We start from the raw sequence: 23,790 nt of genomic DNA on the forward strand, positions 1-23,790 counted from the left end.
TAGTAGATCCAGGGTATCAGAGAATGAAGACCTTTTAAGCTTTCTCTGGCTTAAATGAATATAATTTTTGCAGAATCCCTTGCGATTTCAACACATTTTGGCAAGAGTTCAAGTAATAGAAAAAAAACTCATGAAGTACTTGCTCATATAGGATGTTAATTCTTGTTCTTCTGCAAAGTTTAGAATCAGAAGAAATAAGGCATGCAGATTCTTCATAAAAAATCTGCCTATCAGTATTGCAGTTTTTCATTGTAGTTAATTGACATTGTGCTCTATCGGTACAACAAGGGTAATCTTCACCGATTAATACAGTTCAGTCCTGAAAGGTTAAAGAATTGGTCAAGAGCCAGCAAAGAAAATAATATATTAATAGCATGCAATTTTTATGATTAAGTAGTTATTCAGTACTTAAATGCAGAGAATAAAAGTTAGATCTTAGAACAGAGAAGAGTACAGCACAGGAACAGGCCATTCAGCCCACAATGTTGTGCTGAACCAGCTACAAAGCAAATCAAAAACACACGTACTCATCCATCCTACCTGCACAATATCCATATCCCTCCAGCTTCCTCACATTCATGTGCCCAACTAAACATCTCTTAAAAGCCTGTAATATATTTGCCTCTATCACTATACCAGGCAGCACATTCCAGTCATCCACCACTCTCTGAGAAAATCTTCCCCAGCTGTACTGCTGTGGCCTGGTCTTCAAATACAAATTTGAGTAATTACTCTTTTACCACCCCCCCCCACCCCAACCTTCAAAGCTGAGGGATCCAGGATGCCCATTATATATGTAAAGGACTCTACTTAAAGCAAGCTGTCATGTTCGTAAATATGTGTGCACATCAAAGTGATACCAGATGATGCTTATTTACCTGAGATTAGACATTAGGCTCTGAGGAACGTCTGGAGACTCTTGGGCTGTATTCCCTGGAGTTCAGGAGAACGAGGGGGGATCTCATAGAAACATTCCAGATTTTTTTCTGGACAGATTAGATACGGCAAAGTTATTTCCCATGGTAGGGGATCCTAGGACAAGAGGGCACAACTTCAGGATTGAAGAAAGTCCTTTTAGAAATGAGGTGCAGAGAAATTACTTTAGTCAGAGGGTGGTAACTCTCTGGAATTTGTTGCCACAAGTGACTGTGGAGGCCAAGTCATTGGGTGTATTTAAGGCAGAGATAGATAGGTTCTTGATTAGTCGGTGCATCAAAGGGTATGGGGTGAAAGCAGGGGAGTGGGGATGACTGGAAGAATTGGATCAGCCCATGATTGAATGGTGGAGCAGACTCAGTGGGCCGAATGGCCTACTTCTGCTCCTATATCTTATGGTCTCATGATCTTATAATGTACATGGGAACATAGAAACATGAAGAGTTGGAGCAGGGATAAATCATTCAGTCCTTGTCCTATTCCACCATTCAACATGATTATGGCTGATCATTCAATTCAGTCCCCTATTCCCACTATTCCCCATAGCAACTGATCCCATTAAGGAATATACCTTCCCTCATCTTGAATGTATTTTATGTCTCAGTCTCCACTGCCTCCTGGGGTGGAGAACTCCATAGGTTCACCAGGCTCTGAGTGAAGAAATTTCTCTTTATCTTCATTCTCAATGGCATATCCTGTACCCTAAGGCTATGAACCTCAATTCTTGACTCCACAGCCATCAAATTCACCCAGACTCTTACGCATTAGTTCCACCAAAAATCAGTCTCGTAAGCTATCACTGCACATACCCCTCCCCAAAGACAAAAACATCCTTCCTCAGATAAGGAGACCGAACCTGTACAGCAAACTCCAAATGGGTCTCACCACAGCCCTGTGACACCTGCAGTAGGACGTCCCATGTGATGAGACCCATCAAATATCCAGCTCCATTAAGGGACCAAGCCACTGTACACAATATGCTCTGCAATTCATCTCAGCATAGTGTTGAATCCAGTGTTACGAAATTCCCATAACTGGATCACTTACCAGCAAAGATAGAGAGGTCCGTTGAAGTCTGATGGTACTATTTTTTAAAGTATTTATTGATAAAGGGCACAAAAAGAAGATTAATGCAAACATACAGATAATATACGTCGTCAATACTCAATCAAAAAACGCGGGTATAATAATATCATCAATTAAACAATAGCTCTATCGTTTGTTTAGGGGATATTGTATTGTCCGATGGAAAGATAAAAGTCACTGTCCTTTCAAGGTGCAGCTTTTTGGGTTTAAGAGAGACAGTTTAAATCTTGCCCGGGACTTTTATGAGGCCAATCCTTTGCGTCGGGGGAGTGGGTTCCCCGTTGTTAGTTCCAAGTCATTTTCTGTGGTACCAGCCACCAGCTCCCAGGCAAGAGAACCAAACGCACGTGGCTTGCTTTAAATGGCTTCCCGCTATTGCGGGATCGCTAGCATTTCTTCTGGTGCATCTCAAAGGGGTTGTTCCCCCAGACCCTCTTTTATACTTCCTCACGGGGTCTCAGATGTCAATCAGGTTGGGATGATGCAATCTCTCTCTCAACCAGCCCACTTTGCCCGAGGGCTTGCACGTAGCATAGTCCCCAAACCACAAACGTTGTCTCCAGGAGACAATGGCCAGGTCTCTCTCATTTCCTGCGTCCTCTGAGCCAACCCAATAACGCTCTTGTGATTCTCACAAAGGAGGGGGCTCCCCCATCCCTTCGGCCCCTCAGAGCTGTGGAGCATTCATAACACCAGACATTGTCCATGGTCCGATAAAAGTGGACTGACCCATTTACTGACAATAGGAAAAAAGATCTGTACTGACCTGACTTAAAGTGTCTTGTCCCTATTCAAAATAGAGATGCACCATCCCGTCTAATGGAAGGACAGAGTCCTACACCGTCAGTGATTCAGGAACAGCTTCATCCCCTCTGCCATCAGATTTCTGAATGGACATTGAACCAATGAACACCACACACTACTGTTTTTTACACTACTTATTTTAATTTAACTATTTTAACGTATTACATATGTAATATATAAAATAGTGAAAATGTAAAAATCTGAAGCAAAAGTAAAATTTTAAAGTAACTCAACCAGCTGAAACTTGTTAGTGTATAGCATACCGTATCAGTATTTTGGCTTTCAATTAATAATGGTACTTAAAACCCGAGTGTGTTAAGTAATTCCAGCTTCTTTACGTGGACTCCAAAGAAAAACAATAATTCCACTTTCGCCAGCTTCATTCTCCTTTGCCCTGTCTCCCAAGGAAAATGTACAAGCACAGCACTGCTATTTAATTAGATCGGCAACTGCGTACTCGTCGTGAGGAAGCACAATGCCCCACCCACCATTGTGTTCCGCTCAATTACACGGAGGAAGTTAGCTGGAGAGCTGAGCTTATATGACAGATGAGTGTCAAATCACATTGCCCTCTGATGAGTGGCATCCTTTCCCTACTCAGAGTACTTACGGTGGGAAAAAGCAGCACACAACTCTAACCCATTTACTAATATCGCTACTGAAGCAACTTGAGCTGATATTGCCGACAACTTAACCACAGAGAGAGAAAAAAGACATTTTAGTTTTGCAATTGCAATAACATGTCCTGAGTGTTTAAAGCTTCAATTATAAAAGCTCCATTAAAGAAACCATGTTTGTCAGCTTGCCTTTTTTATCTTCTGGGAGTAAACAGATGTTATGAAATTGTTTTCTCCACTGTTAGCTCAAGGCACTTCTGTACTGTGATAGCAAGGCACCCCCAAAGGCCCACACACAAGTGCAGATGAAGCAGCATTTCCAAAGAAATCAAATGCCACAATATTGAACGAAGTACTCAGCTTCGTTTTACTCAGATGATATCATTTAATGAAAAAAAGGTATTTAAATTGTGACTTATTGGTTGCAGCTTACAGGTAGAAACGGTGCCAATGCATTTTACCATTGGTTCCAAAAAAGTGAATTTATTAGAGATGCACTTTTTCTGTTGTCGATTTTTATTTATTTATTACATTTATAACCATGCTTCTGATGTACAACAACTCATGTACACTTTGTACCCATCTGTAATTACTGATACGATTAAGGTAAATGTTTCCTTTAGACCTTTAACCGTCACTGTGCAATCTTCTGCCGAAGCAACACACAAAATGCTGGAGGGATTCAATGGGCCAGGCAGCATCGGTGGGGGACGTAGACACTATTGACTCACGACTTTTCTTCCTGACTGAAAGGAGGAGGGGAGATAGCATTATGAAACGGTGGGGTGAAGTGCTGGCAGGTGATGATTGCATCAGGGTGAGGAGTGGGAGATTGGGAGTGATCCATCTATAATCGTTTTTAGCATCAATCCTGAAAGTGGTGCTTAAATTTCAGACATTGGATAATGAGCACAGTATAGGGACAGAAGAGCTGATCAGATTTGAGAAAATCTTTGTTTCATATTTTTGTTGGAAAATTCAATGACAGACATCTCCAGAATAGCTTGGCAAAAAGTTACCAGTCTGAAAACGCAATTTAAATGAAACCACAGTATGTATCGTGTCTATGTTGGATACATTACTATAGTAGATGAGAGATGGGTTGTAACTCCTGTCCTTCCATATCTTTACCACTTACCCATCTCCATACTCTGATAAATAACTTTGAAAACTATATTGTCTAGTTCTGTCCAGGACCCATCATATAAAAATAATTGCAAAGAAAGCACGACAATGCCTCTACTTCTTCAGGAGGCTGTGGAGGTTCGGCATGTCATCAAGAACCTTGGCAAACTTCTATAGACGTGAGGTGGAAAGTGTGCTGACTGGCTGCATTATGGCCAATGTTCCCTCTAAGGTGTGGACTCATCTTTTCCTACTAGCGCACAAAGGAATTTAAACTGTACACAAAAAATTGTCACCTTCTACCTCGTTGGCACATTAAGTATATTTCACAATTGTACACAATCATATTTCCTTTTTCAGTTTCTGGTGCAGATGGCATTGACAAAGTGGAGTTTGTGATGATTTCTCTGCAGAATTTAGAACTGGCTTATTTACAAGGCTTTTATTAAAGAAATTATTCAGTGTGCACATGTTACTAGGCAATAAATTGCACAGCACAAGATTTTTGCGCACCCTGGTCAATAAAAATTAGAGGGAACATTGATTTCAGCCTGGTATGGGAACACCAACACCTTTGAGTGGAAAATCGTCCAAAAGGTTGTAGAGTTGGCCCAGTTTATCACAGGTAAAACCCTCCCAACCACCCAGCACATCTACATGAAGTGTTGCCGTAGAAAATCAGCATCCATCGTCAATGATCCTAACCACTCAGGCGATACTGTTTTCTCACTACTGCCATCGGGTAGAAGATACAAGATCTTCAGAGCTACCACCACAGGTTCAAGAACAGTTACTACCCTTCAACTATTAGGCTCTTGAACAAAAGGGGTTAACTACACTAAATCTACTTCTGGTGTTCCTGCAACCAATGGGCTCATTTTAAGGACTCTTTATCTTGTTATTTCATGCACATTATTTATTGCTATTTATTTATATTTGCATTTGTAGTTTGCTGTTCAATGGTCCTGTTTACAGTTACTGTTCTATAGATTTGCTAAGTATGCCCAATAGAGAATTTCAGGGTTGTATATGGTGACTGGTACGTGTTCTGATAATAAATTTTACTTTGAACTTTGAACTTTGAAAACCTAACTTCTTGTTAGACCACTGAATGTATCCAAAGATGACTACCTCAGAATGCATATCAGACAGGTTTAGGGTTGCTTGAGTCTGCAGAGGACATTGTGCTTCTTTCAAGTGAGAGCCCTTGATACCTATTCTTCACTGGCTACCAATAAACATATTTCCATTTGCAGTGTGGGCCAGCTCCCTCTTTGTCTGCTATATCAAGACTTGATAAACTGTTTAGCACTTGTTTTTCTGGCAATTTTTTCCAACTGATTGTGTAAAAATGTAAGAAGGGACAGGTGTGGGGGTGCTGATAAGAGAACAGATTGCAAGGCAACTGGTGTAAAAGGAGGGGTAAGTGAGACCGACGGGATCTGCTGGCCTGGGAAGTAGCATCGAACTGAAGGGCCCAATAGCCTCCTGCTGTAACTTACACGTTGAAACAAGGGAACCATTAACTTCTTAGAACATAGATCACAGAACAGTACAGCACAGAAGCAGGCCATTCAGTCCACAATACTGTGCCGAACCAACTAAAAAGGCGATCGAAAACACCCAAACACGAGTCCCTCCCTACACGATGTCCATATCCCTCCATCTTCTTTATATCCAGAAGTCACTTAAAAGCCTCTAATGTATTTACCTCTACCACCATACCAGGGAGTGCATTCCGGGCATCCACCACTCTCTGAGTAAAACAATTACTCCTCAAATCCTCCTTGAACCTACCCCCTTTCACCTTCAATGCATGCCCTCTGGTATTAGACATTTCCACCCTGAGAAATAGATACTCTTTGCTTAGATACTTAGATACTCGATCTATGCCTCTCATAATCTTATAAACCTCTATCAGATCTCCCCTCAGCCTCCATCGTTCCAGAGAAAACAACCCAAGTTTGCCCAGCCTGTCATGACAGCACAGGCCCTCTAAACCCGGCAGCACCCTGGTGAACCTCTTCTGCACCCTCTCCAAAGCCTCAACATCCATCCTATAGTGGGGCAACCAGAACTGCATGCGATACTCCAGAAGTGGCCTAACCAGATTTTTATAAAGTTGCAACATAACCTCCTGATTTTTGAACTCAATGCCTCGACTAATAAAAGCGACTATTCCATAGGCCTTCTTAATCCCCTTATCAACCCGTGAAGCCACTTTCAAGGAGCTATGATCTTTGATCCCAAGTTCACTCTGCTCAGCAACACCTTGCCCTTTACAGTACTGTCTTCTTGCATTTGCCCTACCTCACATTTATCGAAAATGCTCACTCAATACCACACACCTGGTTTAATGGAATTCAAAAATGTAAAAAGCTTACACATCCCTTTCAAAATACAATATGTTGTTCAGAGATAAGGCGCAGAACAGGCCTTTCCAGCCCAACACCACCTAGCAACCCACCTATTTAACCCTAGCCTGATCACAGGGCAATTTACAATAACCAATTAAACCTACTAATCAGCGTGTCTTTCGACTGTGGGAGAAAACCGGAGCACCCAGAGGGAACCCACACGTTTCACAGGGAGAATGCACAGATTTCTTACAGGCAGAGCCAGGATTGATCTTCAAATTCCAGAATGCCCAAAGCTGTAATAGCTTCACGGTACCTGCTACACTACCATCGTGCCCACTGCAAAATATTAATTTTCTTTACAGTATCCTACAGTAAAATTCACAGAGCGGTCATTAATAAAGGTAATTAGAAAATCAGCAAGCAGATATTTGAAACTCCAGAGGTCTTCAAAATGAAACATTAATTCAGTTTCTTTCTCCACTGATGCTTCCTCATTGTCTGTTCATTCCTTGCAGTATTCAAATTTAGGTTTATTATCAGGGGAATATGTACCTAGGGTGTAAATACCATGAAAAGTGGCCTTTTGCTGCACTAGCACAGTGCATTACAAACACAAATTACATACATTTAAATTAACATAAGTTATACATAACTTACATGACAAAACAAACAAAAATAAACACTATGATTTCTGTGCAAGTACAGGATAATATATTCTAAGCCAATTTAGAGCTTTTCAGGCCAGTTAAGGGGAAGAAGCTGTTGCTGAACTTTGAGGTGTGGGTCTGGAGGGTCCTGATGGCAGCAATAAGAAGAGGGCATGGCCTGGATGGTGGGGGCTGCCTCAGAAATCGCCTCCTGAAGATGTCCTTGCTGGTAGGGAGAGCTGTTATTTGTTAGGAGCTATTTTCTGTTTTGCTTACAGATTTCCAGCATCTGTTTCTGGAGAATCTATTTGCCTGATCTCCTACCCAAGGTTAGTTATTGACTCCAATAGCTGTTTAGAGAAGCAGGAGAGAAGAGAGAATAAATTAAACTGTTCTGCGTAGCTTATGTGTTATTAAACACAGAACTCTAGCTGTGGAACTCTAATAAAAATACATCATCCTTAACTTAAAGGAAACCATTTATTGTGCACTCAATCCAAGAACTGGACACTCTATTATATAAAAAATAAAGCATTCTTTTCATTTCTTGTCAAAAAGACACTTGTCAGTTTAATCTGCAGCCTGAAGCCAAGAGTTACGTACGCTCAGCTGTCTGGCTCCAGCGGTAGTGGCGTCATTGAGAAGTAAACTGGGAAGCAAGTCCTGTCACTAACGAATTTAACTCTTCTTCGTCAGAATGAAAATCTGTTATGATAATGAGTGTGGCCAGAGCTGAGAGACGGCAATCAGATACAAAATGTAGAATGAGTTCATAAAAGCAGGGGATTCTGCTAACTTTCAGCTTGTGTTTTGGATTACTGGCTCACTACCTGACACCGATACCGTGACAACCAGTAATAACATATGGATTTGGGACTGCCCTTGCTTCCTGATGCATAAAAGGAGACCGTGGTAAAGATGGTTCAGCTGAAAAACGTAATCATTGTAAAAAAAATTATTGATTTAATACCATTTCTTGTTATGGAAGGTTGATGAAATATATAATGTGTTAGCTTGTTTAGTTCTTCAGCCTCAAATTCATAAATTAAGCCACTGAACATCCATCTCATTACTTAATCTTTTTTTTTCACTTTACCCAAGTAGTAGTTTGGCCAAGAATTATCAAATGGGCACTGGAACATAAATGCTCCCAATAAAGGTTACCTGTCTTGGTTTAAACCTGAATGCACAGATTCAGCTGGCAGAGTACGTGTGGACAGCAAATCATTCTATTCTCAGAAAGCTCATTACTGAGGGATGTAACCATTCAAGCCCCACTATGGACCAATTAACTCCCCTTCCTCCCTGATCCCCAGATGTCTGAAAAGGCCAGCTGCCTGGCCAGTCTAGTGAAAAGGTCAGCGCAAGAAGGCAACTGCAAGCCCTGAAGTAACTGCTTGTGGTGGAGTGTTAGGACGTCTTTTGGAGTTATGGAATGCAGCAAATATTAATTTCATCAGCCACCAGTCTTCAGGTCTGAATATAGGTTGTAGATTGAATTTTAAATGTTGTTCAGAATAATGGTCTTCCTGGAGATGCAGATTGGAGCTGATTGCAAACCAGGAAACACTACATTGACCTAAGCTGTCTATATGTGCATGAATGCCACTCAGAGAGAGTGGTGATTAACGTACATTTTGGGTGTCTGGGTGCTGCTGTGTGGAATTAGGTGTTTGAAAATTATATCTAATTCAAAGGAAGCATTGTAGATACATTGTAACTATAGAACTGTCCTGCCATTACCTTTGATCCTTAGCATATTAAAATGTGATGTAATATTGGATCAGTGAGCCCCTCTCCAGAGTGACTCCAAATGCTGTCAGTTTGTGTGTTCCAATAAAGACTTTCATACTACCAATTGTGTGTTTTTGGTAGCTTTCGTTGACAGTCACAACAGAATAGTTAAATTCAGAGAGGCATCAGAAGCTGCAGGAAAGATCAGGAGGGCTGAAGCCCAACATTTATTCTTGCCCTGTACCTGAGTGGGGAAGGATTGCGATGAAGATGGATTTATCCTTATCACAGGTTTAGCAGTGATCTAAATTGATAGGCTCTGGAGAAAAATAAAGTTAAATTGACTTGTCCCTTTTGGCTTCTTTTAAACTTGGCTCCTCTTCCTGCTCAGTAGGCCCAGTGAGCAAGCTACACGGACTTCCTCAAAATTAAAACTGACCTTACTTCTTATTATTTTTGCAACCAGCTCCAGCCCTATATTCTTCTAAAATATCTCTGCTCCTTCACTTTCGGCATATTGCACATTTCTGATTTTAGTTACCGCACCATTGAACAGCTTGGATTCAGCAACCAAGGCCTTAAAATTTGAATTATCTCCATAAAACGAGTCTTTCTGCCTCTCTCTCCTTCCCTCCTAAAAATCGCTTTCTTTGACTGAACCTTTATCATTTGCTCTTCTGTCTTCTTACACAGCATGGATTTAAACTGAGGATGATATCCAAGGCAGCTTAAGTGCAAGTCATTGCTGATGTGCCACACAGCCTAATTTGCATATTTAAAGAAATATCCAGAATAATTTCAACTGTTTCTGTTCATCTTCTTACAGTGCATAGAATTCCTCACAACATAATAGCCTTTTTTAAAAAATGTACTTACTCTGGACAAATCAAATTGAAAGGCAAAGTGCAAAATAGGGTGGGATTGCAAAACAAAAGGACAGTCAGCAGCCGACTGCTAAAAAAAATTGACAAATCGAGTGGTAGAGTTTGTCTGAAGCTGTGCTTAAGGTCCTGAAAGTTTTTGTTTTGCAGAAGAAAGGAAGGTGACTGACAAAAATGGAGAATTCTGCAGTTTCATGGAATTGAGAATGAATATTTTATGACAGGAAATGCTAATGCAGTCAATTTCAATCATATTTAAATAAAACAGGGCCATGAATTTTAGAATCTAAATGAACCAATATAATAAGGAAAATGGATCTTGTCTCAAAGAGCTGATGTTCTTCTGGTTAATATTTAGTAACTTCGACTTTGATTTTAGCCTGCAGGTTGGCTTTGCTTGGAGGAGTTTGGGCCATGGAAGTGAGAAGACTTTTTTTGAAGTTCTGCAGGATGTATTTGTGGAGTCTTTCAACATGGGACTGCCATTCACTAACACTAGGCCGCAGATGAGAATATATGTTGTGAACGGTGAGCAGATGAAGGTAACAGTTGAGACCGGAATCATAGCTGGAGATGTGTTGCAAAGACGCCTCAGTGCATGTTGGCGGTGTTCAGAGATTTATAACCTCACTAACTAGATGCTGTTAAATTGATTTTCTTTTCTATGTTTTAGGAGCAGGAACTGACCTTACAATTTCAATTCCAAATTTCCTAACCAGTCCTGTATCCTGGAAATTTTAAGGTATTGCTCTGAAATACTTGTCTGGGACATAATAGTGCATAATTCGGTCAATGATTATGTCAAGCTTTCTACTGTAGCAGCTGAGTAAAGTTCCTAGATGTCATATGCCCCTTGGGTGGTCTTGGAGCATGCTTGTGTCATGTATGATATTTCAATAATATTTGAGTAATCTGGTTTCTATTGTTTGATTAAGCATTCTTGTTCATTTGAACAATTAATTGCTGGTTATATGTATATATACATGAATTGCATACATTATCATGCTACCACGTGATAGCATGTTAGGTGGCCTTCACTGAAAGTAAATGCAAAGTTAGTCCCACACTTCAGACCCCAGCATCTTCCTCTGAATTAGTTTATTGCTTTGAAGTTACAAAACATAATGTTACAGATGGACAATAATTGCTATTCCATGACTTGCCCTATCAATGGATCCCTAAATTAATTGAAAATGGCATCCATGTAGTGGCAGAACCCCATTACTGACCTCACAGTAAAAGGAATGAAACATAATCAAAACACAATCTGTAAATTGGCTGCTTCCCTTTAATAACTTTATTTTACATTAAATAAAATCCACTTTCCCTTTGCAACTAATCCCAACTGCTCTAACAATTATAGAGGTGTCAGTATATGCAAAGGAGAAAATGGAAGGACTCAGTTGTGATCGTGTTTTGCCTTGCAAATGAACTATTAGCATGATATAGAGACCACCTGAGAACATTTGTGAAAATAGCAGGATATACAGCATTCGCACTCTGCTGGCGAGACTTCTGCAGAGTGAAGATGGATCTGATCTGTGTACATTAATTCAGAAGAAGCTATAGAGGTGTTTCTACTATGCAGGTACAAAATATAGGCTTGTAAAGACGTAATGAAAGTTTATGAAGGATAGGATGAGGGTTCATTAACTACATCATTCTGAAAGGAGTTGGGTGTCACTTCATCTACAGCTGCCGACAGAAAGTGACATTATCAATGTGAACATAGAATGACTGCATTAGATTGGATTGCAAATGAAAGTGCTTGATACAATCCATCAGCAAGGTTAGCATTGCCCTCATAAGGACAGGAATCATTTGAGGAGGCTGTATCAACAGAGAACTCAATGACAAGGACTCTGGATGTAAGGCATGATGAGCCAAGAATAAGTCATTTATATCTACCTTTAACTACAAATGCGAACTGAAAAACATCAACAAGCTAGTTTTCAAGGTTGCTCAGAAAAAATCTTAGTGTTCACACCCACTGTTTCCCAAAACATGTTCTCAGTTGTCAAAGGACAGAGCCAGCAGTGTTGCAATGATGTGCAAGCACAAAAATTTACAGTTTATTAAAAGGAAGTTCAAGTACTTTACACTGAAAAGCATTCAGTCAGCATCTCAGTACTGTGAAGAGAGGCAACCTGTAATTATACGGTCTGGTACAAAATGAACCAGTGAGTTAAGGTAACATCTTATTTCTGCAAGGTCATCATGAAGAAGTCACATGAAAATTCAATTAACTACCATTTTGCAATGAACATCATTGTATTGTTGTTACTGGATTTGGTAGCTGAGGCTAGAATGTATTTCTTCAATTGCATAGGCACTTGGGCAACCTCAGAAAAGTGGAGAAGATAAATCCGGTTAATTTTCAACTGTACATGTAGACCATTAGTTAATATATGCCAACTGCTTACAGTAGGCAACAAAGAGATTGGTTAGAGTTACCCCATTTCCTGGTCAAGTACTTCAACCTCACACTTGCCAGTCCCCAGATTTCCTCTCAGGTTCCTTGTTGTGATTCAGTCTGAAGCGGTGCAATTATGTGAGTAGTCTTTTATTATTATTGAATCACCTACAGGGACATACAATAGAGGGAGAGAAGAGTTGACCATATTGAGGCTTTAAGGACTGAAACATCATATAAAACAAAAAATTGGTGGTCCCATTTTCAAAAATTAAAATTGCTGGCTGTCATCTCCAAACTCATAGTTCTCCATGTTCTATATTAGAATTGCTACTGATGATGGTGATTGAGTGAGATGCTCCCACTTTTACACAATGAATAGATCTCTGTTGGCCAGTAATTTGCTTCAATGGACCCATCTAAACACTGGATGACCATGACTGGCAAATGTCAATTGACATCAGGGGGGCTGCTGAAGATTCTCTGAAGGTTTTATGAGGGATGTTCAGTGGCTCTGTGCTAGGCCTCAGGCTTCAGGGAGCATGGCTGCTGGCACTAGTGGGGAAGCTGATCAACAGCGGGACATCTGCCTAAAGAGGTCAAGCAGAGGAACAGGGGGGTGGTGGCTGGTCCCACTGTTGGACAGGCACAGTAACAAACAGCTGGAGACTGAGATGGAGTGGGTAGAAAAATGAATTTTGGAGATGGAAATGAAAGGTCAAAAGGGAAGGGAACTAAAATGGAGGAGATTGAATGAATGGAGAAGAAGCTCAGATAGAAGGGGTCTGAGGGAGAGAATTAGGAAACGGTCTACAGGAAGATGACTGGCAGATGTGGACACTGGAGCAGGGAGGTAGTTAGCCTGGACAATGAGGGAGGGGAGCTGATGAAATGGGCAAGGCCATATTGTTTTGTATTCATGTCTGTGCATGCATGTGCTTGAACTACAGTCATCTTGGACTTCTTCCCACTGATTGCGTCTGTAGTATGTTAAATCTGGTGTGGAATGAAACCCTAAATCACAGCCAGGTCACCCATACTCCTCAGAACTGGGGTGAAATAAAGTCATCTACAATCCTGAGGAACTGCATTGGAGAAAGTGAAACTTATTCACAATCCATACAATTACTGTAGAGGATCCTGGTGCTCTGAGATTTCTACATCCAGCCCTCAAGATCATTAAAGCATCATTACCCATACAGCAAGTCCCAGTCACTCTAGCTCCTGATTTTCACTGACCAATTTTTACTTCTGGATGGAAATTACTCTATTTTTTAAATTGTTTTATGAATCCAGCTTTATCTACCTCCCCTTCTACCCCAAGGAGGTGATAACCCAATAGTCTCACCTATGCTCTGATGTTGCTACTGTCTTGCACCTATTGAAATGTTCACTTGTTCCCACTTTTGATGCTATTAAGGACCCCATTCAAACTGAACATCCTTTCCTCTCCCTTCTCCCATTGGGTAGAAGACATAAAAGCCTGAAAGTACATACCACCAGGCTGAAAGACAGCTTCTACCCCACTGTTATAGACTCTTCAATAGAACTCTTGTACTTTAAGATGGATACTTGGTCTCATAATCAACCTTGTTTTTTGGCAGGGTGCCAGGAAAAGAATGAAACCAAAAATACTGACAGTAATATGGAACAATGGGTTTTGGATTTCTGAAATATGCCAGTCTGATATAATAATGTTCCTGCTGTTTCCTGCTTGGAACAAGAGCAGATTGCCTACATGATTCACTTTTCCAAGCCTAAGCACACTACTTAAAGTAAGGATCAATGGAACCCAAATCAAGGTACATGAGCAACACACCACGCTTATGAGGCTATAACAGTTTTGTACAAGCTTTTCAGATTGGCTGGCTTCATCACTGTCTGATATGGGTGTGGGGAGTGGTTCTACTGCACAGGATCATAGTTGGCTGCAGGGAATTGTACATTTAGTCAGCTCCGCCACGGCTACTAGCCTCCATAACATCCAAGACAGCTGCAAGGACATCAAGGCGTTTGGCACGGACTAGAAGGGCCGAGATGGCCTGTTTCCATGCTATAATTGTTTTATGGTTATAAGGAGTGGTGCCTCAGAGAATTGGCTTCCATCATCAAGAACACCCACCACCCAGGACAAGCCCTCTTCTCATTGTTACTATCAGGAAGGTTGTACACAAGTCTGAAGGCACATACTCGGTGATTCAAGAACTGCTTCTTCCCCGCTGCCATTCAATTTCTAAATGGACACTGAACCCATGAGCACTATCTCACAACTTTTTTATTTGTTTTTGCACTACTTATCTTAATTTAACTACTTAATATACATATCTACTGTATATGTAACACCTGTGCAGTGCATGCCTTATCTCGTGTGACTGGTCGCTGCACTCTTTATGAGAAAACCAGCAGAAGTTCTAGGTATTGAAAGGAATCAGTGAATAGAAAACACACACTTCTGGAAGTAAATTTTGTTTATTAAAAAAAAGCAATAACAAATATTTACACAAGTAAGAACAATTCAAAATTCCAACATTCTATTTTTATGTTCCAGATCTCAGATATCAATAAAAACCAACTTCCTTACCAGTTAGAATCAATGCGGTTCTTTCGAATAACCTTTATCACTCCAAATTCTCTAACAAATTAAATCTAATGTTATTCCCTTTTTTAAAGGTTTATAGACTAACATTCACCTTTTTATATTCATCCCTAGTTGGCTAGGAAACTAATTGGATTTCTATTTTAAGTATTATATTTAAACTCAGTTTCAGTTTCAGGTCAGTCTGTCTACAAATTCAAATTCAACCTGAAAAAAAGTATGTATATACAGCCTAGCTCCTTTCAAATTCTCCACCATCTTAAATTTTAAACAAAGTAAATCTTATTCCATCACTTATCAAAGTCCTTACACAAATAATCACTTCTTCCAGAAAATCAAATTCAGATCCTTTGAATGAGAAATAAACTTCTACATCCAGCCATATTAAATCCTTTGTCTTGAAACATTTCCTTCCCCTGCTGGTTCTTCAATCTTGGATGGCTTGTCATCTTGCTTCCTGGTTTGTTGGATGAAATGGTGACCATCCACCGAAAGCTGATTCATAATACTTACACAAAAAAAACCTGTCCTGTATACAACAGGATTACAGTCTGTTTTCTATTTCAAAAAAACTCAATATCACATTGTCATTCTCAGCTACAACAATACTGAACGTATTTCACCAACAAGTTGACACTCAGAACAGTGAAAGTGTTTTAATTCACCAAATCTCTAATAGAACTAATTCCCGGTTATATGGTAGAGATCCTTGACTTCCAGTCTCTGCTAATATTGTCTCACTATAGCTGGTACTCATTATACCCACAGCTTCAATAAATCTTTTATCTATATTGTCTCTCCTCCAGAGGGTTCAGACTATAAGACATAAGAGCAGAATTTGACCCATTGAGCCTGCTCCACCATTCACTCATGGCTGATCCTTTTCTCCCCACCTCAGTTCCACTCCCCAGCCTTCTCCCCATAACCTTTGATGCTGTGGTCAATCAAGAACCTATCAATCTCCACTTTAAATATACCCAACAACCTGTCCTCCTCAGCTGCCTGTGGTAACAAATTCCACAAATTCGCCACCCTCTGGCTAAAGAATTTTCTCCACATTTCCATTTTAAATGGATGCCCGTGTATCCTGAGGCAGTGTCCTCTTGTCCTAGACTCCCTCAACATGGGAAGCATCCTTTCCACATCTACTCTGTCCACGTCTTTCAACATTCCGAAGGTTTCAATGAGGTACCCCCTCATTGTTCTAAATTCTGTCTAGTACAGACCCAGAGCCATTAAACGTTCTTCATATGATAACCCTTTCAATCTTGGAATCATCCTTGTGAACCTTCTCAGAACCATCTCCAATGCCAGCACATCTTTTCTTAGACAAGGGGCCCAAAACTGTTCACAATACTCACGGAGAGGCCTCACCTTTACCTTAAAAAGCCTCAGCATCACATCCCTGCTCTAGACCTTTTGAAACGAATGCTAACATGGTATTTGCTTTCCTCACCAATAATTGAGGATTTACCCTGAGGATCTCCAGTAGGTAGGGTAGAAATACTAACTACTAATTCCACTTTTAACTGTTTATATGTTTAGTTAGTTTCTATAGTTTGCTGTGTTTCTGTCATTTGTCCATGCCTGCATCAGCCATGCCTCATTTTCACATAGCTTTTTTCATGTTCTCTTTTTTAAAAATTCAATAAACCTCATTTTTATCCCTCCACAGGTGGAATTTACGAACATTAAATCTTTGGGTTTAATTAACTTCGGTTAACTTCCGAGAGGGACTCACATACTCTCAGTTGCTTCACGTACTCTCAGTTGGAAACCAGCATAAGCACCGGCCTGATGAGCTCATAAGGCTCGGGACAGACTTTAACTTCAACTAACGTATACTTACTGCAACTCAGGCTTTTATTTGCTTATTTATCATCTATTGCATTGTACTGCTGCCTTAAGGTTAACAAATCTCACGACATTTGCCAATGATATTAAACCTGATTCTGATTGCGAAAGCTCAAAATCCAGCTTTGGCCATCCACGCAACAGATGCAGCTCACTGGAGGAACTCCCTGCTGAGCTGGTCCAGTATGTTGTGTGTGTTGCTTGGACTTCCAGCATCTGCAGATTTTCCCTTGTTTGTGTTTGGCCATCTACGATTCACTTGATGAATGCATGCAGAGTGAGTTTCCAAGAGTTTCGTATCCAGTATTCTTTGGTCAGCATGGCATCTTGGGCAAGAGCTCTTCCAGGCATATTGGAAGAGAATAGTTAATATCCAACAAATCCTCATGACAACGGCAATTCTGCTGCAACCCAAGCACTCAACTCTGGCCAAGGGAGCCCTGGGAATTCCACAGATGCAACAATGCATGCTGCGGCTTCATTCAGCAGAGTGACTTACCAACGATCACTTCGTCAAATCAGAATCGGGTTTATTGTCACTGGCAGGAGTTGTGAAATCTGTTGTTTTGTGGCTGCAGTACAGTGCAGGCCAAGCAAATGTGGGATCACTTAGGAAAACAAGGAAAATCAACAAAAATGGTCTTAGGAGAAGTAAACAAATGAGTAAGACACATTAAACTACTCAGAGTACACAAAAACAAATACAGCATTTTAGTGTGTGAAATGTAAACCATCTGTTCGAATATCCATAACTAAAGCCAAATGCCAACTCATTCCTGTCTTCTGTTAGGGATCCATGTCATGAAACGTGCAGGGTAAAGGAGGCCCTTACAGCCACTAATAATGTACGTATGTCTTGGGGATCATCACATCACTCTCAATCCCTGTATCTCAGGTATCTTGTGGCTTGTCCTGCCCTGCTGCTCCACTAATGCATGGAGTTAGATACCCTTTGAGTGGGATTTCCTGTGCTCGGTGATTCTCTGACCTCCTGCCTCTTCTTTCCTTCAGCATCTGTGACGCAGCATCAGAACCAGATTTAATATCACCCGCAGACATCGTGAAGTTTGTCGTTCTGCGGCAGCAGTACAGTGCGATACATAGTAATTAAACTGTGAATTACATTAAGTATAAATATATAGAAGAGTGATGCAAAAAAAGCAGTGAGGTAGAGTTCATATGCTCAATAACCATTTAGAAATCAGATGGCAGAGGGGAAGAAGCTACTCCTGAATCAGTGAGTATGTGCCTTCCTCCCTGGTGGTAACAGTGAGAAAAGAGGGCATGTTCTAGTTGAAGGGGATCCTTAATGATGAAAGCCGCCTTTTTGAGGCATCCCTCCTTAAAGACGTCCTGCATGTTATGGAGGCCAGTTCCCATGATGGAGCTGACTGAGTTTACAATTTTCTACAGCTTCTTTCAATCCTGTGCAGTGCCTCCCCCCCAGCCCAAATACCAGATGGTGATGCTACCAGTTACAAAGCTCTCCACGGTGCATCTGTAGAAATTTACGAGTGACTTTTGTCATGGTCCCGTCTGGCAATACCCCACCTTGCTATTTCCTCAGTAACTGGGCCTCGAACCCCTCGTCTAATTTCCAATCATTCCCAGTTCCACTAATTACACACACCTGCTTTCCATCAGTAAATGCAGGATAAAACCTGGCATCACAACAAGAAGCTGCCAGTTCATTGGTCAACTCTGACATGAGTAACCTTGTTTCATGGTTCTTTAGGACTGTCAGTTCTAAGTTCCGCATCATTTCCTGAATTCTCTATGTGAACCTTGTCACCGCGTAAAGACTCTCCTGGATACCTATTCCACGCTCTCTATGGTGCTAACGCCTCCCGACTCTGTCTTTATGTCCTGCACTTGGGTTCGTCCCCAGCGACATCCTTACAACTCTTCATTTTCGTTAAGTGAACTAATATTTTTAAAAATTGAAATAAATTGATTATTATTCCAAATCTACCTTAGATCATGAAAAAGTGAAACTCAAATTTTTATTTTTCTTTATTGAATTTAGATTAGACAACAAGAAATATATAAAGACATAAAAATATATCTATCAGAAACAGAATCTGGTTTATTATCACTATCTCATATGATGTGAGTGGTGTTGTTTTGTGGCAGCAGTACAGTGAAAAGACATTGTACTATTATAAGTTACAAGAGAAATAAATAGTACATAACAAAGGGATAATGAGGTAGTGTTCATCGATTCATGGACCACTTAGAAATCTGAGGATGGATGGGAAGAATTTGTTCCAAAATCATTGAGTATGAGACTTCAGGCACTTATACCTCCTCTGCAATGGTAGTAACAAATAGAGACCATGTCACTCATGGTGTGGAATACCTCCTTCTTGAGGCATTTCCTTTTGAAGATGTCCTTTTCATGGTGGAGAAAATTATGTCCATGGAAACTGCTGAGTCTACAGCCTTCTGCAGCTTCTTGAGATCTTATCCTTTCTCTTTACCAGGCTGCAGTGCAATCGTCAGAATGTTCTCCAATGTAGTGCCCATGTCAGGGTGAAACAGCCAACCACAACCTGTCGCTCCTAGCCTTCAGTTACCTTGTTGCCTTGTGTGTTTACTCTCTGCTCACGCTTTTGCGGCCCCTTGTGGCTTGTTATTTTGCAGTTTGTTATTAAAGTGATCAAACACTGCTCAATCGCTTCAGCTGCTCTGCATTTGGGTCAAGCCTCCTCGACAGGACGAGTGAAGCAAGGCTGTGGATGGGAGCTGGGTTTGAGTAGGCTGCAGGTGATGAGTTGGAAATGACTGGCAGGTGATTCCTGTTGGAGACTGCAAGGTGCCTGCCAGTGCAGGCCTGACTGCTCATCTATAGAAACTTTTAAGAGTCTTTAGCAACAAACACAATCTCATCAAATTCCTAATGGGAATTACAAATCTGCTTATGAATTAGCAACAGTAAGCAGTAATATGGATCTTTCAGATTGCTCCACCATTCAAAATGATCACGCCTTATATGTTTGTAATCTTAACTTGGCATGCCCATTAATTTTTCATCCTCTTTCTCATCAAGAGTCCAATACCTCTACCTTAAGATTTGCAAAGACTGTTCTTTGAGGAAGAGATTTCCAAAGACTCAAAACATTTCTGAGAGAAAAATAAAGCACCTTATCATAAATCGTAAATGAGAGACTCTTCATTTTAAAGTGACTGATTGACCCACAAGAGAGAATATCTTTTCCACATTCACCTTGTCAAGTCCACTCTAAATCGTATCATTTCCAGCCAAGACTCTCTCTCCTAAACTTCAGCTGATACAACACTGATCTGTCCAATGTGGCCTCATAAAACAGTATGCCCATTCCAAGTGGTAATCCTTGAAATGTTTTCAAATTGTTAGTATCCTTTCTTAAATAACGAGAACAATACTGCACACAATATTTCAGACGTGGTCTCACTAATGTCGGAGGGAACTGAAGTGCAAGCTGCACTCTTTTGCTTTTAGGTCTCTTCACTATAAACAATAGGATTCTGTTAGCTTTCCTAATTAACTAGTGTATCAGTATATTAAGCCCTTTATTGGACAGGCAGATCCATTTGCATCTCAGAGTTCTGATACATATCAGTATTCAGATAATTTGCTTCCTTTTGTATTTTCTCTGCCAAATTCAGCATAGTTTTTACCAAACTAATGGGTCTAAAATAGAATGCCTATATTGATGACAACATTATTACCTTGGATACAAGAATAATAAATACTATAAAGTAATTTTAGATGTAAAATCCAACTGAGATTGAGACAAGGCATTTTCTGGCTCTGTTAAATTGAATTATTGCATTCTGTTAGAGTGTATTAAAAATAATTAGTTCCTATCCAATAAATCATACAAAATAACTCAGTATCATATGAGCTTCTATATATTGGTTGTTACTCTGAGCCTGTTAAATCATTATAACTAATTAAAATAATCCATGATATTACTCATAAATATATTTTTGTCAGATTAAAATATTAAGAGTATTAAATAGATAGCAGAAGCAGTAATTCAATTTTAAGATTCAAATGATTAAAAACCACCCAAGCATCTTGTGTATAATTATTCCCACAAGTAGAATATGCAGGATAAATTGCAAAGTTAACTGTTACTTTAAAACTGCTGCCACAAACAAAAATGAGTGTGCCGGAAGTCCTCATCAGGTCAGCCAGCAGCCATGGGGAGGGAAACAAAGTTTACTGCTGTGATAACTTGTACCTGATATGAAACTTTGTTGCAGAGGAGTTGTCAGAATCAGTGCATGATGAGCAATTGGTCTAAGTAATCAAGTGTTCTCAACATCATGAGCCTATTCAACACTTTCACACCATTGCTAAATAGAGAACACAGGCGTCAAATCACATTCAGCTTTTTCTCTGTAATGCCTCAAAGTTCAAGGTAAACTAAACTAATTGTCAAATCAGTCAAGGTTACACTGCTAACAGCTCAATGTTTATTATTCAGGTTAGTACAGTATATCAAATTATTTACTAACATTATTCATCTCAATCTTCACACTTACACTGCAATGATATTTGTGAGTCACTTACATACCTTTCCTTATATTTTGTTATAATTGTGCAACTTTTATCAATCACAGCTGTCTTAGTTTTGCCTGCAGCGTTTGTAGTACTATAACAGAGATCATCAAGCCTAGCATGGCCTGGTCATTCCATACAACACTTATTAGTCCATCTGGTTCAGAGTGAGTGTTTACCCATTAAATTGCTGAGAGAATTCAGGAAACATGATGCCCAGTTAAAGAGCAATTGGTTTCATTGATAGAACTTCCATCTCTTTAAGCATTCATGCCCTCTGCCACAACACCATGAACTGTCTGCCTGCCATAGTGCCCGACAGCATCTCACAAACCTGCAACCTCTGCCACTAAGAGGGAGGGCAGAATGCGCAAGGTAACAGCATCACATCCAGCTTTCCCCTCTAGTTCGTGCCACGGTCCCGGCTTCACTGCATTTTCAGAGCCCAGACCCGTCTGCTTAACAGAACTAATGGAGCACATTCACCACCCTGACTGCAGCAAGTAAATCCTTCATCACCTTCTAAAAGGGAACCAGAGATGGCAGTAGCTGTTCATCCTAACCGGAGACCCAAACCAAACTTAAGAAAACTCACATCAAGTATTTCTGTCCATCATCACAAACTACACTTGTCCACAGCTTGCTCTGCTGTCTGAGAGACTGGTTCTCAGAATTCCACTCAACAGGAAGTCAAGCTCCCATACCATCACACACAGGGTAGAACCCCAACTCAACAGAGATGATGGAGCATTGCAAGTTTAGCTGGAAGAAGTGATGACAACACCAACAAAACAAAAAAATATAATAGGCAGTTCTCCCTGTTGGGACATGAGGTATAAAGTTTAGAGTCTACTTGGTGGACTGCAAACCTTCAGTGATGTCACAGGAGACAGAACTAACCTATATCTTCTCCAGGAAATGTATTTGTTACAGATTAGGTATCCAATCACTTTTATTTGCCATGTGGACTATTTCAGGATATGATTCAGAGCAGGGCTACATAAAAATTTTGTCTTTCCTGACTGAGCATGAATTGCAGAACATTAGTACTACAGAGATGGTTCAATATTCCCTGTTGAAGACTTGGCCTGAGGAGCTGTGGGTCACAACCAATGGTTTCCAGCCCTTTGTAATGAATGAGTGGGAAATGATGGGCTGAGTGAGCCTGTGCTTTCATGAGAAGTCCTCTCATGGAAGACACTGGCTTGCAGAATCCCTCTGATGATCCAATAGTGTGATCAACAAGTCCTTTGGTGGAGTCTGAAAGAGCAGCTGCAAATCCCTCATTTGCAACATCCCACTGTTGATCCCATTGGCCTTTAATAATCCTTGGTTAGGCTGCCCTTGACTTAGTAGGTTTTCGTCAAGTAAGAAGTTGCAACTACAGATCACCTATGTCTGAATAACCATATCAGCTTGCCACACAAGCAAACTATACAGTTCCTCCCTACAAAGAAACTTCCATTGCCCAAAGTCATTTGCAAGTCAAAAATGTGCTTGCCCAGCAGTCTATTTAAATAAAACATAAGCCAATATGTAATTAAACCAGGATGTTTAACTCATCCTTTTGGACATGGTCATTACCCAAACCACAGAAGATGTCTGCAGACACACAGCAACTAACAAATCCATCCCATCACTCTCCCAAACACTTGTTTGTATGGACAGAATGTATGTAAGTTGATTAGACATAACCTAGGAGACATAATCTCAGATGACAATGAGCAAGTGCACAGGAGTGAGATAGATCAGTTGATTGAGCAGCACCATAACAACAACCTTGCACTCAACATCAGCAAGACCAAAGAACTGATTGTGGACTTCAGGAAGGAGAAGTTTGGCGAACACACACTAGTCCTCACTGAGGGACCACCAGTGGAAAGGGTAAGCAGCTTCAAGTTCCTGGGTGTCAACATCTCTGAGGATCTAAGCTGGGCCCAACAGTCACAAAGAAGGCACACCAGTGGCAATACTTCATATGGAGTTTGAGGAAATTTGGTGCATCACCGAAGAATCAAGCAAATTTCTATGGATGTACCATGGAGAGCCTTCTGACTGGTTAACTCACTGCCTGGTTTGGCGGCTCCAGTGCACAGGATCAAAAGAGACTGCAAAAAATGTAGACTCAGGCATCTCCATCAGGATGCTAGCTGGGGACATCTTCAAAAGGACATCCCTTACGAAGGCA

The sequence above is a fragment of the Hypanus sabinus genome, chromosome 6, assembly GCF_030144855.1.
Source record: "Hypanus sabinus isolate sHypSab1 chromosome 6, sHypSab1.hap1, whole genome shotgun sequence".
Lineage (NCBI taxonomy): Eukaryota > Metazoa > Chordata > Chondrichthyes > Myliobatiformes > Dasyatidae > Hypanus > Hypanus sabinus.